Source organism: Astyanax mexicanus, chromosome 18, assembly GCF_023375975.1.
Source record: "Astyanax mexicanus isolate ESR-SI-001 chromosome 18, AstMex3_surface, whole genome shotgun sequence".
In the NCBI taxonomy this organism is placed as follows: domain Eukaryota; kingdom Metazoa; phylum Chordata; class Actinopteri; order Characiformes; family Acestrorhamphidae; genus Astyanax; species Astyanax mexicanus.
The window spans coordinates 42,300,780-42,319,938 of NC_064425.1; the positions used below are offsets into that span (position 1 = coordinate 42,300,780).

General features: G+C 40.4%; 1 protein-coding gene across 1 annotated transcript in view; it reads right to left on the minus strand.

The window, feature by feature from the left end:
• slc7a14a (solute carrier family 7 member 14a) overlaps nt 1-2,627 on the minus strand; it is a 36,186-nt gene extending 33,559 nt beyond the window's left edge. The window contains exon 1 of the mRNA XM_022668838.2: nt 2,307-2,627. The gene's annotated coding sequence lies outside the window, so the exon portion shown is untranslated. The remainder of the gene's footprint in view (nt 1-2,306) is intronic.
• Nucleotides 2,628-19,159: the final 16,532 nt, after the last annotated feature.

Below are 19,159 nucleotides of genomic sequence, written 5' to 3' on the forward strand. Positions count from 1 at the left end.
AACACTGCTGAGCAAAAAGAACATTAAGGCTCGTCTCATATTTGCCAGAAAACATGATCCCCAAGACTGACGAGAAAAAAGGTTTTACTTTTTACTAAGTTTAACTTTTTGGGAAGGTGTCTCTCCCATTATTACATCTGGCTTAAAGGTAAATCCGCATTTCAGAAAATATCATAATACCTACAGTAAAACATGGTGGTGGTAGTGCGATGGTCTGGGGCTGTTTTGCTGCTTCAGGTCCTGGAAGAATTGCTGTGATAAATGGAACCAAGAATTCAGCTTTCTAGTAAAAAGTCCTGAAGGAGAATGTCTAACTATTTATTTGTTCATGACCTCAAGCTGAAACGAACTTGGGTTCTGCAGCAGGACAATGATCCAAAGCACACCAGCAAGCCCACCTCCGAATGTCTGAAGAAGAACCAAGTGAAGAATTTGGAGAGGCCTAGTCAAAGTCCTGACCTGAATCCTATTGAGATGCTGTGGAATGATCTTAAAAAGGTGGTTCATGCTAGAAAACTCTTAAATGTGGCAGACTTACAACAATTACAATTTTGTAAAGAAGAGTAAAGCAAAAATTCCTCCACAGCGCTGTAAGAGACCTATTGCAAGTTACCACAAACGCTTGACTGCAGTTGTTGCTGTTAAAAGAGAACTCCAGTGTAAAATGGACTTTTGGTGCAGTAAAACATGATAAATAGTTTTATGATAAATAGTTTTTGTTGAATAGCACACCTCTGTTCTCCCACAGCGTTCCAAGATCCAGAAATTTTAACGGTTTGTCCAAACTCTTTTCAAGACATGGGGCATCATTTTTTTCCCAATAAATCACTTTTTCCACCGTTTTTCAGGCTCAAAGTAGGTCCACATTTAAAAACGAGGCATTAATAACTCAAAAAGTGCACACGAAGCTTTTTAAAAAATATTGTTTACATCCCAGCTTTGAGCGCCGCCATCACTGTCTACACTGTCGTTTTAAATGTCAGGGCTCTCCAGATTCTACCAAGGAGGCGTGGAGCTACTTTGAGTTGGATAACAGTGGAAAAAGCAATTTATTGGGGCAAATTATGCCATGTTTCGCCCAGTCTGAAGGGTGTTTTGGACAAACTGTTAAAATTTCTGGATCTCAAAACGCTGTAGGGGAGAACGGAGGTGTGCTATTCATCAAATGTAAGTACTTTTTATCATGTTTTACTACAACAAAAGTCCATTTTACAATAGAGTTCTCCTTTAAAGGTGGCCCAATCAGTTATTAGGTTTAGGGAGTAAACCATTTTTTAACATAGGACCATGTAGATTTGATTTTTTTTTTCTTCCTAATGATAATTTGAGACTCTTGACTGACACCTGTTTCCTTTTACCACCACTGTAAAGACATCAGAGTTACCAAATGCAGAAAACATGAATGGGATATCTGGTGAATTATTATCTTCCTCCTGTCACCCAGTTCTTCAATGATCAGAAGCCGTACATGCTTACATTACTTTTACTTTTACTTTTACTTTTATACTTTAAGTAGTTACCTGTAATTACCTACAGAGTAATTAATGGTGATACTTTCACACCTTTGTGCACACAGGATGCTGTTTGGGTACCATCCTCAGTCCAGTATTGAAACTGGGTTGTTTAAAAACTCCAGCAGCACTGCTGTGACTGATCCACTCTCACTAGCAGAACACATATATCCTATATTCTTTAGCAACCATGAGACTTGGCAAAAATCATGGCATATGATACTAATTCCTGTCCCATTACTTTTGGCATGGCAGTGTTTAATGTGAGAAATTTGGAACATGGATCCTTAGGATAGTAAAAGTCTTCTTCAGTACCCTGGACAGCGACATAAACAGGATACAGCTATAAACACACACACACAAACGCACACACACATACATGAACACACACACACACACACACACACAGACATTACTGCCATCATGTCATCACAGATTAACCTCGATCCAGCTTCAGCAGCTGTACACACACACACACACACACACACACACACACTCCTAAAACACCGCCCTTCTGCTAGCTCCCGCGCGCCACAGCGAACCTCCACTCCTGCTCGTCTTCATTTTAGATTCCCACAATATACACGCACGCACGCGCACGAGCACGCAGCATTAGCGCATTATTAACACGGGACGCAGTGGAACACAGGCGATACACGGTGCGCGCGCACGCCTGTGTCCACGTCTCCTAGTCCTGAGGGAGAGTTCGCAGCAAAATCGCACACTCTGACCTTCTCTGTGCACGCGCAACAACAAAGCGGCGCGTGGCACGCGTGCACGAGCTGCTCTTCTTACCTTTAGCGTATCTGCTGCTGCTGCTCGTGCTCGCGCCGCTGCTGCTGCTGGTGATGCTGAGGCTGATGATGAGGATGAAGAGCAGGATGAGGAGGATGAGCAGCAGGAGGAGGAGGAGGAGGAGGATGCTCTGCTGCGCGCGAGCGCTGCTCTCTCATCTCCTCGAGCGCGTTACACGCGAACACACACAGACATGCATCCGCACACGCGCGCTCGCCCGCCTGCTCGTTCACAGACACACACACGCACACGCACGCACGCGCGCGCACACACACCCCTATCACACCCTACAGCTGCCCGGTCAGGTGCACTGGACAATCAATACATCAATAACACAACCTGCCGCCGACCAATAGCTCGCGCAGGACTGGTCACGTGGGCCGTGACACCAGGCACAGCGCTGACGCTGACGGGGGTGAGGGCGGGGCAAAGGGGGCAGCAAATAAGCAGCACGCACTCACTGTGGCCACTTTATTAGAAACACCCTGTTGTGTGCTCAGGTACTGGCCACTCTATTGGAAACACCTGACTTGTGCTGATTTTAAGCTGTTTCCAATAAAACATAAATGGTAAGTAAAAGGTCTTTCTAATAAAATGGCCCGTTTGGAACCACAAATTAGGATGTTTCCAATAAAGTGTCCTCTGTGGAACAATAACATGGGGTGGAATCATAAATTAAGATGTTTCTAATAAAGTGGCCAGTGTATAACCATACAGGGTGTTTCTAATGAAGTAGCCAAGCGGTGTGTTTTTAAAAAAGTGACCAGTGTGGAACCAGAATGTGGGGTGTTTCTAATAATGTGACCAAAGAGGAGCCAAAAGATGTTTTTAATAAAGTGGCCAGAATGAAGAGATAAATTAACCAGTGTGTAAGAAAAGGATGTTGAAGTAGCCAATTTACAAGAATGCAGGAGGGTGTTTCCAATAAAGTGGCCAGTGTGAAGCCATGCAAAACAGTAGGTAGGTTGTTTCTAATAATGCAGTCAGTATAGAAACATAAGAATGGGTGTTTCTATTAAAGTGGCCAGTACAAAACCATACAGCAGGGTTTTTGTAATAATGTGTTTGGAATCAAAGGATGGTGTTTCCAGTTAAATTGCCAGTGTGGAAGCATGTAATTGTGTGTTTCCAATAAAGTGGTCAATGTGGAGCAATATATTAGTTTTGTGTTTCTATTAAAGTGTCCAGAGTATAGCCATAAAGTAGGGTGTTTCCAACAAAGTGACCAGCGTGGAGACAAAAATTAAAGTGGCCACAGTTGGACTATAAATTACAGTGTTTCTAATAAAGTGGTCAGAGTGAAGCCATAAACTAGATTGTTTCCAATAAAGTGGCCAGTGTGGAGCCATCCAAAGGAAACAATTTGTTGTTTCTAATAATGTGACCAGTCATAAAGTACGATGTTTACAAATAAATTGACCAATATGAAAGAGTACAGCAGGGTGTTTATAATAAAGTGGCAAGTTTTGAACCATAAACTAGAGTGTTTCTACTAAAGTTGCCAGTTTGGAAACGTAAAGTAGGGTGTTTCCAATAAAGTGTCCACTGTAGAACCATAACGTGTGGTGTCCAGTATGTAGCCATACAGCTGGGTGTTTCTATTGAAGTGGCCATGTTGGAATCTTAAAATAGTGTGTTTCTAATAAAGTGACAAGAGTGTAACCAGAAGGTTGAGTGTTTCTAATAAAGTGGCCACTGAGGATGCATAAAATAGGATGTTTCTAATATAGTGGTCACAATGGAACCATAAAGTGTTTTTTTCTTATAAAATGGACAGTGGGGATATTTCTAACAATCTGGCCAATCAATTATTTGATTCCACTAAAGTTTGGAACCTATTTTTTTTTTTATTACAATCAGTCTAAAAGCATACAATGCAGTGTTTCTGATAAATTGGCTGGTGGGTGGGTGGGGTTTCTGTCTCTGATGCTTTTAGATAATTTCCTTCGTTATTGCTAACGAGGGATTTCTCCACTAATTGGAAGATCCGGGTCATCCCCCGTAGACAGCAGCTCTTTGATGCCGGGCTCTCCACTGGAGCCCTTGACTCCCGCTCGGCTCGTTAGCCTAGTGGCTGGATAAATTGCAGCTGGGCACATCTGCAGAGGACTGATTGATGCTCAGCCTCCTGTGAGGTGTGGCCGGGTGAGAGCTGGCCTTTCAGACAGATTAAAGAGATAATTCTGCAGAAAATCGAATTTATCCAGCCTACTTTATTTGTACCCTGATTACACACAGCTGATAATGGTGGGGTATAAGCTGATATTACTGGCCTATTACATAAGCCTTATAACCATAATTAGTGCTAATTAGCTGTGTAAGAGCTTCTATATTTTGTTAACTTCAGTGCTAATTGGTGGACTGTAAAGACCCTGTCCCACAGCGATTGCGTCTAAATATCCACTAAAGTACGTCCAAATTTATCAGAAAACACTGCGTCCACTGAGTGAACGCGCTGCGTCCAAAATATAGACACACTGCGTCCAAAATATATATCCAACTTCAATTTAGACGGAATATGGACGTAAATTACGTCCATATTCCGTCTAAATTGAAGTTGGACGCCGACTTCCAAATTTGTACGTCGACTTCCACTCTTTGGAACTATATATGGTTTCCAACTATATATGGTTGTTTTTTTCTAGTGATTCATCATTTCTTCTTGAGTTACAAGAGAGAGCACATCTATTCTCTTCTACACAACCATGGACCACAGATTCCTTGCAGTGATGGTGCAGCAGCAGAACATACTCCTCCATGTGCTGGACCAGACCGGGAGGAGGAGGAGGCGGCAGCAGGAGAGGACTGTATGGGCGGCGGCCGTCTTAGCGGAACCCTTCCTCTTGGCTGGCATCTTGGAAAGTGTGGAAAAGCGATGGACGGCAGAAAAATATTTTTATGGACGCCGACGTCCACCTGTACGTGCCGTCCAAATATCCACTAAAATACGTCCGTACTGCGTCTAAATATCCAATAAATTACGTCCATTTTAGTTGCCGTCTATTCCGAAAATTTTGGTAGGTACCAAAACCACTTTTGCGTCTAAAGTGGACGGCAACGTCTAAACTACGTCCACTTGGACGGTGCCGTCCAAATATCCACTAAACTACGATCAGATTGCGTCTAAATATCCACTAAACTGCGTCCACTGAAATTTGGACGTACTTTAGTGGATATTTAGACGCAATCGCAGTGGGACAGGGCCTTAACATTACATTTTTTGTTAGCTTCTATTAATTTTTAGCTATATTAGCCTTGCAGCTTCAGTGTTGATTGGTAAGGTATGATTTTCCATTGTTTGTTGGCTCCAGTGCTAATTGGTGGGGTTCAACATTCCACTGTATGATACGTATATTAGCCATAATGCTCCAGTGCTAATTGGTAGGGTATAATGTTCCACTGTCTGTTAGCTCCAGTGCTAATTAGTGAGATCAAATATTTCACTGTTGGTTACATATATTAGCCTCGAAGCTCCAGTGCTCACTGGTAGGGTATAATATTCCATTGTTTGTTAGTTCCAGCACTTATTGATGGTGTCTAAAATTTCACTGTATGATAGCTAACTATATTAGACCCTTAGCTCCAGTGCTAGAATAATGTTCTATTGTTTTGCTAGCTTCAGTAGCTACATTAGAATCTTAGCTCCAGAGCTAGTGTATAATGTTCCATTGTTTGCTAGCTACAGTGCTAATTGGTACTGTATAAATGTTCCATTGTTTGCTAGCTTCTATAGCTACATTGGAATCTTAGCTCCAGTGCTAGTGTATAATGTTCCATTGTCTGCTAGCTCCTGTGCTAATTGGTAGTATAAAATGTTCCATTGTTTGCTAGCTACAGTGCTAATTGGTAGTGTATAATGTTCCATTGTTTGCTAGCTACAGTGCTAATTGGTAGTGTATAATGTTCCATTGTTTGCTAGCTACAGTGATAATTGGTAGTGTATAATGTTCCATTGTTTGCTAGCTACAGTGCTAATTGGCAGTGTATAAATGTTCCATTGTTTGCTAGCTTCAATAGCTAAATTAGAATCTTAGCTCCAGTGCTAGTGTATAATGTTACATTGTCTGCTAGCTCCTGTGCTAATTGGTAGTATAAAATGTTCCATTGTTTGCTAGCTACAGTGCTAATTGGTAGTGTATAATGTTCCATTGTTTGCTAGCTACAGTGCTAATTGGTAGTGTATAATGTTCCATTGTTTGCTAGCTACAGTGCTAATTGGTAGTGTATAATGTTCCATTGTTTGCTAGCTACAGTGCTAATTGGCAGTGTATAAATGTTCCATTGTTTGCTAGCTTCAATAGCTAAATTAGAATCTTAGCTCCAGTGCTAGTGTATAATGTTACATTGTCTGCTAGCTCCTGTGCTAATTGGTAGTATAAAATGTTCCATTGTTTGCTAGCTACAGTGCTAATTGGTAGTGTATAAATGTTCCATTGTTTGCTAGCTACAGTGCTAATTGGTAGTGTATAAATGTTCTATTGTTTGCTAGCTTCAAAAGCTATATTAGATTCTTAGCTCCAGTGCTAGTGTATAATGTGCATTGTCTGCTAGCTCCTGTGCTAATTGGTAGTGTATAAATGTTCCATTGTTTGCTAGCTACAGTGCTAATTGGTAGTGTATAAATGTTCCATTGTTTGCTAGCTACACGGCTAACTATAGGTGTCTAAAACTTCACTGTACAGTAGCTATGTCAGACTAATAGCCTAGGGCTAGGTTATAATGTTCCATTGTTTGCTAGCTACAGTGCTAATTGGTCCTGTATAAATGGTCCATTGTTTGCTAGCTACCATGTTAACAGGTAGTTAAAAATGTTCCATTGTCTGCAAGCTCCTGTGCTAATTGGTGGGAGTTAACATTTTAATGTTTGTTAGCTATATTAGCATCATTGCTCCAGTGCTAAATATTGTGGCACTTAATTGTTTATAAGCTACAATGCTATAAATATTGTGTCAGTGCTAATTTTTGGATGTTATGTTAGCCTCATAGCTACGTTATTCCTCATACTCTATGGTGTTACGGGCACCTGTATGATATTTCTGAACTATGGCTTTAAGAGCAGTGGGAGAGGATTAGGACTTTGGCTAAAGGCTAATGGGTAATTAGAGGAAGAGAGCATTATGGGAATAAAGCCAGAAAGCTGACGGATGTGAAATCCCTGAGCTGCAGCACGGATCAGGTGCCAGTTCCGCTCTGTCTCGGAATATACGCTGAGTAAACAAGTTTTATATGCTTTTACTTAATTAAAAATGATTAAAAATCATTGTTCTGACTGTCAATACAAGGCACAGTGTATTGAAAAACCATAGCAACTACTATTTAACCCCCCCCCCCCCCCCTCTATAAAAAAAATGCCATAACAACCACATGGGATATCACAGCAACTTTTAGAGCAGGGGTCAGCAATTAAGTTTGACCAGAGGGCCAGATATTTTCCAAGCCAATATGTAGGGGGCCACAAAAAAAGATTCTGTCTTGGAAAATTGGAAGTGTAATGGGATGGAGTGTTACAGGCTAGTAGCTCTCCAGCCCAGAGGGTTGATGAATCCAATTGCAGAACAGTTGAACTCAAAGCAGGAAAACCCAAGAAGAAAGAATAAAAAAATAATCACAACACTGCTCACACGGGATCAAACCCGTGTCATCAGGGTCGCGGTTCAATACACTACCTCCGCCCCAGCTAGTGAATTGGGACACGACTAGGAAAACACCTTAGGGTGTATAGATAGGGAGCCCAAGAACGGGCGAAAAACACGAGAACAGGTGGAAACGAAAGTCACGTCGAGAGCGACAGAGAGAGAGAGAGAGAGAGAGAGAGAGACAGGGGAGGGATGTAAACAAAAGCTCACCAGAGAAGCATTTTTTTCATTATCGTTCACCTCACGGGTCAGATGTTCCATGCTTATAGGCCACATCTGTGCCATGTTCTACAAAAACATCATGGCAACTCTCTGAAAAACACATAGCAATTACAATGCAACACCCTACAACCACACGGGATACCATAGCAACCAACATGGATACTATGGAAACTGCATAGCAACCACTTTGAAAATGCCAAGATGTGCTCTTTTAAAGAATCCACAATCTAAAACATATTCTAGTTTGTTTTACATATTTTTGTTCACTAAATAATTCTCTATATTGTCTTCATAGTTTAGATGACTTTACTAATAATCTACATTAAAATACAGATTTTGTTTTTACATAATAATTAAAACACTGAATTTAAAGTGTGTCCAAACGTTTGACTTGTACTGTACATCTTTATGTGATTGCCCTGACCCCAATTTTCATGTTCTGTCAACTTTTTTAAAATATCCTTTATTACAGGAAAAAAACAATAAAAAACGAGCAGGTGTCCCAACATTTTTGGAGATCATTCCAAGGTCAAGACCCCTATCATCTGTGCTTGTGGGTGGATGGGTGGGTGTTGAACTCCAGGGCTGGGATCTGGCTGAGGCTCTTGGCTCCAGGGGCCGTTATAGGCAGATACATTTCCCTGTTCTTCTCGCCTTCAGTTAACATGATCATAAAATAATTAACTCAAGCTAGAACTGCAGTAAAGTCTATTCAAAAATGTGAAAAACTCTAAAACAAGGGTTCTATCTCTTAGAAGAAGACCAAAGGCAGCATTATTTTAGTAGTAACTCAGGATATTAATCCTGCATTACTGATTTTTTAAAATTATAAATCTACCTTACCAGTGCTATTTTATTCACAAATTTATCTCAGCAGGGCTATTCTAATCATGTATTTACCTCATCAGTGATTCTAATTATAAACCTAACTAAGCATTGCTATTTAAATCATGAATGTATCTCCGCAGTGATATTTTATTATGAATGTACCTCAGCAATTCTAATCATGAGTCTACCTTAGTAGTGCAATGCTAATCCTAAATTTACATGAGCAGTGCTGGTCTATCATAAATGTACCTCAGCTATTTTAATCATGAACCTACCTCAGCAGTGATATTCTACTCATACTCAAGACTTTCTGCACATTTTCCTTAACATTGCTTTTTTATCATAAAAGTACTTCAGCTGTTCTAATACTAAATTTACCTCCGCAATGCAATAATAACCCTGAATTTACCTCAGCAGCACTATTATACTCATGACTCTACCTCAGCAGTGCAATACCAATCCTGCATTTTCCTCAGCAGGGCTGTTTTATCATAAAAGTACCTCACCTGTTCTAATACTAAATTTACCTAAGCAGTGCTATTCTAATCATGAATCTACCTCAGCAGTGCAATACTAATCCTGCATTTTACTCAGTATTGCTGTTTTACCATAAAAGTTTACCTCAGCTGTTATAATACTAAATTTACCTCAGTGGTGTAATACTAATCCTGCATTTTCCTCAGGAGTGCTATTCTAATCATGTAATCAAGACATGGTGTGTGCCTCAGTGCGATTCACATAGAAACAAAGGAGTTAATCTGATGTTAACATCATACTGTCGTTCTGCAGCACCGCAGCAAAAAGCACAGACAAAATGTGCGAGTGTGTGTGTGCGTGTGTAAGACCTCCTTGACTATAAACACTCGTTTGGCACACTTGCCAAAGTAGGGGTTGCCACGGCAACCACCTGCGCCTCCTGCCCCAGCCCAGATAATGAGAATCTGAGTCAGATTAAAACTAGACCCTAACACAACCAGAATACCACCGTACGCATTATCCACCGAAACATCGATAACGCTGATTATGGATGTTTATCCAGTATGTATACGTATTTCTATATACAGAAATCTTATGTAAAATCCCTGGGAACATGTTTTAATGTATAGATTGTTTTTTTATTATACTAAACTTACTTATTTAAGTTTAAATAGATAACACAAAGCTTTTAAAATACCATCTGTGCTTAAATCTGACTTCTCTGATGGGTATGGTGGTCTGGAAGTGAGGTGTGTTCAGGTAATTTTCTGGCATGTTTCTATTTTGGAGGTGGAAAACACAGGAGCTCCACTGACTGATTAAAACCCTGACAACAGTCAATCATCAGAGTTCATTCCTATAGGTGTGCCCAGCTCACAAAGCAAACTTTTAACTCAACAATAAACAGAATAAAGAATAAAATAACATTGCTGTTCCCTTAAATGAGCTGCTGGTGTATCTTCACAGTGTGAACGAGAAGGTCAGTATCCTCTGCTGAGACGCACAAAAGCCCCGCACTGTTAAGATACGAATGTGCCAATGTCAGAGCTCACCTGGGTCTTAAAGAGAATGACGAGTGGCACACTGATTGACTGGTTTATTTCACGTTATCCCCAAAACACACACCCATATGACTAATTAAGAGAATAAGTACATGCCTTTTGTGCGTTTCGAGCAGTGCAAGGCATATTTTTTGCACCCTCACGAAACCCAAAGACACACCCTAATCTGCTGCGCTATAGATGGCTAAAATAGGACCCTCAGTGTTTGATGATGCCCAGATGAGCTCCAGACTTCAGGAAGCCATTGCCTGCAAAGTATTCTCGACAAAGTATTAAAACATTAGTATGTTATATATGGTAAAGTTTATTTGAGCCCCTGAAAAGAGGAGGATATTTAGAAAAATGGCTGTAATTCCTAAAAAAATGTCATAGGATATTTTTGAACAACCAATTGAAATAAAACTGAAAGTCTACACTTCAATTCTCCATTAAATTTGTTTAATTTTAAATCCAGTTTGGTGGTATGCAGAACCTAAATGATAAAGAATGTGTCAAAATATACATAATATTCTGTTTCTGTATCTCTCTGCTCTCTGGTCTCATTCACTCACAGTGGTCGAGCGAGGTTTACATCTGTGGATGTGGATCTCTCTCTCTCTCTCTCTCTCTCTCTCTCTCTCTCTCTCTTTCTCTGCAGGGCTTTGTTTATTTCTTTGTGAATATTTACAAAAAGGTAATGAGCCATGCTGCGAGAAACACCCAGTGTGTGTGTGTGTTTGAGAGAGAGAGAGAGAGAGAGAGAGAGAGAGAGAGAGAGCACTAATCCTACAGTCTAATTGAACAGCTTCATCAAAGCTCCCTGCCATTAGCACCACCCCCTCTGTAGGAGCAGAAGGAGTGAAAGTGACTCCAAGGTCTAAACCCATTTCTCATTTGTACCCTTCCCCTCGTTTTCAAGCATCGCTCTTCCCCTTGCCCTTCGAGCTGAGTTATAAGGACCTTAAGGGCATTGAATCTCTTCAAAAGAGGATAGGGATTGTAAGGATAGGGAAGTAAGCTCTACACTGGCTACTTAAGTAATACCCAGGAGACCTTAACCTGAGAAGATTATTGGTTTATTACATTATTAGTGGGTTTGGTCATTTTTAATAAAGAATACATTACTTATGAAAGGTGTTTTTGGTCATATGAGCCGCCATCTTGTTTCTGTTTGAAGCCGATGTAGCCCAACAAGAATCGGGATACTCTACCCTTTTAATTCAACAAGAATCAGGACACCAAACTCCTCTATTCCAACAACAATCAAGGAATTCTACTCCTCTATTGCAACAAGAATCGGGACATCCCACGCTTTTATCCCAACAAGAATCGGGATTTCCTTCCCTCTATCAAAAAAAAAAAAAATCGGGACACATTCCTCTATCCCAACAAGAATCAGGACACTCTACTCTTTTATCCCAACAAGAATCAGGACACTCTACTCTTTTATCCCAACAAGAATTGGGACACTATCCCCTTCTGTCGCAACCAGAATCAGGACACCTTACCTCTCTATCCCAACAAGAATCAGAGCATTCTTCTCCTCTATTCCAAGAAATTCGGGACACCGTCCATCTCTATCCCAACAAGAATTGGAACACCTTTCCCCTTTATCCGGACAAGAATCGGGAAACTCTACCCCCTATCCCAACATAAATAAGGACACCTTCCCTTTCTATCCCAGCAAGAATTGGGACATCGTTTCCTCTCTATCCCAACATAAATCGAGGCACATTACCTTTCTATCCCAAAAAGATTTGGGACAACCTGCTCCTCTATTCCAACAAGAATCAGGACACCTTTACCATTTATTCTGACAAGAATGGGGACGCTCTACCCCCCAATCGCAACAAGAATCAGGGCACCTTTCCCCCCTATCCCAACAAGAATTAGGACACCTTCACTTTTTTATCCCTACAAGAATCAGGATTCCCTACCCCTCTATCCCAACAACAGTCAGGACACCTCACACTTTTATCCCAACAAGTATAAGGGCACCTTCCCACTCTATCACAATAAGAATCAGGACACCCTACTCCTAGTCATGATTGCACCAAACTGAGGGTGGAAATTGAAATGGGCGTCTCTGTCTCTCTCAATGCAGTGTTTGGTCTTGATCTCCAAGCAATGCAACTGTATAAACATACACACCAACAGGGACACCTAAACTCAGATCAATTCAGATCACTACTGGGGCACCATGGGGTTGTTCTGGAAATGCCACACAGCATAAAGTTGATTGAAAAATGAAGGAGACCATCTCAGACTTCTACAGCAGAACCTCAAACTATCAGCTGTGATGGTGTTTTATCCAATGCACTTGGGATAGTTTGGGTAATGCTCGACCATCATCCGTTGATCATTAACACTCTTGTCAAATGCTAACAGCAATCAAATCCTCAGAGTAATGCTGTAAATGCAGAGTCTAGCAGAACGTGTGTCCCAGTACTTTTGCCCATATGCAGTGTTGATGTGTATAGAGACAGCGTATATAAACACACTGTGGGAGCCTCTGTGCTGAGTTTCCACAAGCTGTGTTTATCCTAATGAGGAGACTCTAATTGTACGAATAAAACTGGAGTGATTTGTTGGATCAAAAGAACGTAAAGTGTCGTCTGAGTCTCTCCGGAATGTTCTCTCGTTAATTAAAGCTCCTCACGAGCTTCCTCATCCCTTACACTCCCAGAACCCCACGCTCCAGATGGTGCGCTGCTACACCAAGCGGAACCACGCCCCCTGATTCAGCCAGCGTTGCTGGAGAGATGGAGATTCAGCCAATCAGGAGGCTCCATCTGAGTGGAGGAGAGACTGAACTGGTCTACAGAGAAAAGCCCTGAGAGAGAGAGAGAGAGAGAGAGAGAGAGAGAGAGAAAGAGAATAAGAGAGCGAAAGACTGGGAGATTTTGTTCTGTGGTTTACTGGATCACAGTGTGGGTTTTAATCTTTCTTAGTAATTCTTCAAATTGGCCAGAATTAGTCCCAGCTTCCCAAAACTGCAAAAAAAGAAATTATAATAAAACTAGTATAAATATGAAAATAAAGTAGGTGTAATAATGCAAAAAGAGAAACAAACAAAAGAGCAATAATTAAAAACAAAAATAACAGCGGTTCATTGTGAGTCATTTTAATAAGACTGTTACAAAGGAGAATGAGTGGAATTCATATGCATATACCAAACTAGAATATTATGATTAAATTTCAATTAGAATAGTACTTCTGGTGTATATTTATGATTAGAATAGCATTATGGGGTAAATATATCATTAGAATAGCTCTGCTGGGTAAAACGTATGATAAGAATAGCTCCACAGATGCAAATATAAGGCTAAAATAGCACTGCTGAGGTGAATTAATGATTAGAATAGCACTGCTATGGTAGATTTCTGATTTAAAATAGCACAGCTAAGGTAAATGTGTGACTATAATAGCACTGCTGAGGTAAATTTCTGATTTGAATAGCACTGCTGAGGTAAATGTGTGATTAGAATAGAAATACAGAGGTAAAAATATGAACAAACGTGATGAAAATTGCACTGCTGAGATACCGAAGGCCGAGCTAAAGGCTCTAAACAAGTGGCCTCTGATGACTTATGGACTCCAGCCACATACTGCACTTACACTCAACCTCCATAATCTCCACCTACTCACCCATCACCATCACACAGCACAGCTGTGATCTCCATCACATCCTCAAAGAGCGAGAGAGAGAGAGTCTCTCTCTCTCTCTCTCTCTCCTCTTTTATTAATGTACGAGTTATTAAAAATTCATTTCTCCAGACAGAACCCATTCATCAGACTGTAGCTCAGCTTTATATTGTTATGGTTATGATGATTTATCATGTAATTACTACAGAACCCAGCAGCTGGAACCGTGTACAGGTTTTATTTGACGGGATTTACAGCAGATCAGAAAAGGGTTGGGAATGTATGAAAAAATGCAAATCAAATAATCACAGTGTTTTTATCTATTTACTTTTGATTACAGATAGTGTGAACCCAAAATTGTTCATGTTTTATCTGCTCAACTTTAAGTTATTTCATTTATTAATATACACCCATTCCTGCATTCCTGCATCCCTGACAAATTATTCTGAGGACTACAAATGGCCACAGGAGGAAATTATTGAAATGTTTAAATTAAAGCGTTAACTAGGGGTGTGTTTAAAATTCATAATTCATTTGAATTATCCGATATCGATTCAGAATTAGCCCATTTTCTCTTTTTATCTCGTGAGACCATCCTTCTTGCTGGGCTGAGCTCACTCAAATGATTCATTCATTCGAATGAATGGTTCGTAAACGACACAACATCAGTGAGCTGAAGCAGAGGAGTCGGCACTCCGGGGAGTTTCTGTAAAAATGTAAGTAATTTTCTTCTGTATTTCCACTCAATGCTGCCTGTGTTTATCAAACTAGTACATTTAACACTGTTTTAAGTTGTTTTCAAGTGTTGTTTTCACCTGTACTTTATTCAAACTAAGTCCTGACTGGCTGAATCCACGGTTAGCTGAATGCGCCGGTGCCCTAGGTTTAACTGTTAGACTAAATATCTGTAGATTAGCCTGCAATTGAGTAATTTAATATGTAAATAGCGGAATTATGATCGTGTGCTTTATGAAGCTTCTGTTACTAATTCAGATTATTTTGTCCCCAGGGATTATCGGCCGAGAAAGAGGCTCATATAACAAAATTTGAGCGTAAACATCATGTTTAAGTTCATCCACAGCATCTCAATCAATCAGATACCTCCAAAACCTTCATTTATTTGTTTTTTTTAATCCATTCAGAGGTGGATTTGTTTGTGTGCTTATAACAAGTGCATAGTCTCCTAGGTGCTGCAGCAGAAGTAGCGCAGTAACAACTTTTTGACTAACGTCAAACTCCCTCAAAACTTACAAAATCAGTAGCAATGTGCTTTGTAACAAAACTGCACATTTTTGAGTGGCCTTTTATTGTGGGGAGCCCACTATTATTATTATACCTGTGTAATAAACCATGTGTCTAGTCATCATCTTGATAAAATATTAAAATGTTTAAATTAGGGTTGTCAACGTTAAAGGGTTAACTAGGGGTGTGTTTAAAAAATCGGTTTCGGTTCTTCGATTTAAATCAATCTTCATTTGAATTATCCGATATCGATGATGAGGATAGTAATGTTCCAGAGATAAGGGAAATGTCTTCGGAGTATATAAGAGAGTTATTTTTGTCAGTGTGAGTAAATGAGCTACTGAGGTCTACTGAGTTTCCTCTTCTGGAGTCTCCGTTGCTCCACCAGCCGCTCATGTTCTATAAAACTGAGCCTGATCACCAGATATGTGACATGGCCAGAAAAACTCCCACGAAAAGTGTGCTGCATGACTGTGACTGGTGGATGGTCTATCTCAGCAAAGGGGAACTGCTCACTAACACAGATTTAGACTCAATTGTGAACAAAATTTGAGAGAAAAGGGCCTTTTTTGTACATAGATAGGAGCAAACCCAAAAGTGTTGCATCTATATTTTTGTTCAGTTTATATCCTAATGGGCCAAAGCAGAGAAAAGAAAGGGTGAGGAATAAAAGGCAGAATGAATGGAAGGATGATGAATAGAAAGCGAGAGCTGAATGAGTAAAAGCCTGAGCCTGGTCATTAGCAGACTTGCATCATGGATGGCGTATTATGGGTGGGCTTTTGTTCACTTTAACAAAAACACATCCATTCACCCTCTGTCTGAACTGATACACGATATCTGCTAACCATCGACAGACAGTCTGTAGTGTGTGAAGCAGAATGTACTGTAGGTGTTTCTATTAAAGCGGCCAGTCACCGTAGCAGTTGCTAAATGCTAGCATCTCTATTGCTTAAAAAAACGGAAATATACAGATAGGTTTTACCAAATACCTAATAACCTGGGTGTGTCACTCTTGGCAGCAAACAAGACTTTTACATCTCTGTCGAGGAATTTTGTTCCACTCTTCTTTACAGAATTCTTTTAATTCAGATACATTGAAGGCTTTTTCAGCACAAACGTCCTGTTTAAGATCATCCACAGCATCTCAATCAATCAGACTTTGACTAAACCACTCCTCCAAAACCTTCATTTATTATTATTTTTTTATCCGTTTAGAGTTGGATTTGTTTGTTTGCTTTGGGTCATTGTCCTGCTGCAGAACCCAAGTCTGACTGAGCTTGAGGTCACGAACAGATGAACGGATTCTGATTCTCCTTCAGGATTTTCTGGTAAACAACAGAATTCCTGCTTCCATCTATTACAGCAAGTTGTCTAAAGCCTGAAGCAGCAAAGCAGCCCCAGACCATCACACTACCACCACCACATTTTACATTTAGTATGATGTTCTTTTACTGAAATTATGTGGTAGTTTTACACCAGATGTAACGACACACACCTTTCAAAAAGTTCCACTTTTGTCACAGGTCCTGGGGATCATCAAGATTTTGTTGGCAAGTGCGAGATGGTTCTTTAGATATTGCCCTTGGTTCTTTTGTGACCTCCTGGATGAGTTGTCCATGCCCTTTGGGGGTAATGAGTTCTTAATTTTACAGCACTGGCAGTGATCAGCCCTGGTTATTGTTAGTGAAATTTAACTCAGCTTTCCAAAAATGTGATTAATCAAAGTTCATTCATGGGTCCAGGTTAGTTTGAATTGCCTTTGTCCCTTAATAAATGAAAGAATCATTAAAAAAAAGGTTTTTTATTTACTCAAGTTTTCTTTTTCTGATATTAAAGTTTGTTTGATAATGTGACAATGTAGGTATGACAAAAAAGGAAAAGCAAAAGAAAAATATAAGAGGGGTTATTTCATGGCACTGTGTATCCAACTAACACTGATTAAATGAGACTAGTTTAGCTAACAAGCACTGGAACCTTATAGCCCAATACTTAGCATTTAACCGAATTGGCTAATGTAGCTAACAATTAATAATAGCTTATACACCTGTAATTAGCACGGAATATATGAGGCTAAATCAGCTAATTAGTGCAGTAAACTTATACATATATTGATTTTCAGCACTAGAAATATGAGGCTAATGTGGCTAACAAGCAATGGAGGCTAATCACATGATGAAATCATCACAAACTCGACTTATCTTAGGTGAAATTGGACAAAAGTTCATGTAACCTTCAAGCTGCTACTGTGTTTAGCTCTGCTCACCAGTGTGTGTGTGTGTGTGTGTGTGTGTTGGGATGAAAAGAACAGTGTGTGTGTGTGTTTGTTTTCACTGGTGGGTTTAATTTCCTGTCTAACTCTGTTATTCAGCTGTGTGTTTACTGTGCACACACACTCACACACACACACACACACACACACACACACACACACACACACACACACACACAGTGGTCTGATCAAGCAGCAGCAGAAACACAGCAGGAACCTTGCCAATGGCGTCGTTCTGCAGCTCTGAGGCTCGCTGGCCACTTTATTAGAAACACTTACTTTATTACATCCTTAAAACAACCCAGAGGAAGAGGGCTCTGAGTGGTCCAGCAGGCTAAGAGCGCTGCCACTATGTTTAGGAGATCACCGGTTCGAATCCTGTTCATGTAGCTTGCTATTGCAGCTACTGGGGCCCTGAGAGAGCACAGTTGGCCAATTGCCCTTGCTCTCTCTGGGCGGGTACAGTAGATGGTGATCTCTCCCCACATCACTCCAAAGGGTGATGTCGATCAGCACAAGGCTGCGTCTGTGAGCTGATGTATTAGAACACACTCATAAAGCTGGATCCAGTCACTTATTTAGACTTTTAAAGGTGAAAACTCCCTAAAACACCCCATTCAACTGATCACAAGTAATCACATGGATCATGTGGGACTGATTAGTGGATGGAGTATATTTGGTTCATCCACCTGCTTTTATCCGCTACAACAGAAACCCCCCCCCCTAAGCACTTACTGACCCCACCTTAGAACAACATACAGCCTCTCTCACCACCTGCAACATGTAACATGAATCCTGAGTAAGTAGTAAGTGTGTGTGTGTGTGTCAGGATGGAGGAGTGTGTATTGGCACAGCTGGGCTTAACTGGCAGTTGGTCTGTATGTATAGCAATTAGCTCTTAGTAGTAATAATACCAACAGTCAGCACTCAGTAGTAGTTGTGCTATAGCAATAACGCCAAGAAGTCAGCACTTAGTAGGGATTAGATTTGCCACCCGATTCCAATCCGATGCCCAACCCGACCTCGAGCTAGGCTGACTTTTCCCTTCACTTTCCTCGGGCCGGGTTGGGTCGGGCTCCAGAAAATAATCTGTGATGTAGGCATCTGTTTTTTAATGCTATTTATAGCTATAGCTATATCTATAGCTAAGTAACAAATCAAACTGTGTCTTAAAAAAAAGTTGCAAAAGTTAAAATGTAATAATCACACAGCGCTGGAGCTCATGCACACGTGAGCATCTTCCACTTGTCCGCATTATGCATTTGACTTGCAGTGCTGTGTGCAGCTGTTCTTAATAAACATCTTTCTCAAATAATAGGTCTATGCTTCTTCAGTGTTGCAATGTTAATTAACATCATTCTGAAAATATTTCGCTCATTTAAACAGACCGAAAAATGTTTTTGAAAAGTTCAATGCTCTAAAAGTTTTAACGCTCTACTTACAAAAAAAAAAATGTCGGCTTTAAATCAGGCTCGGGGTCATGATGATGGT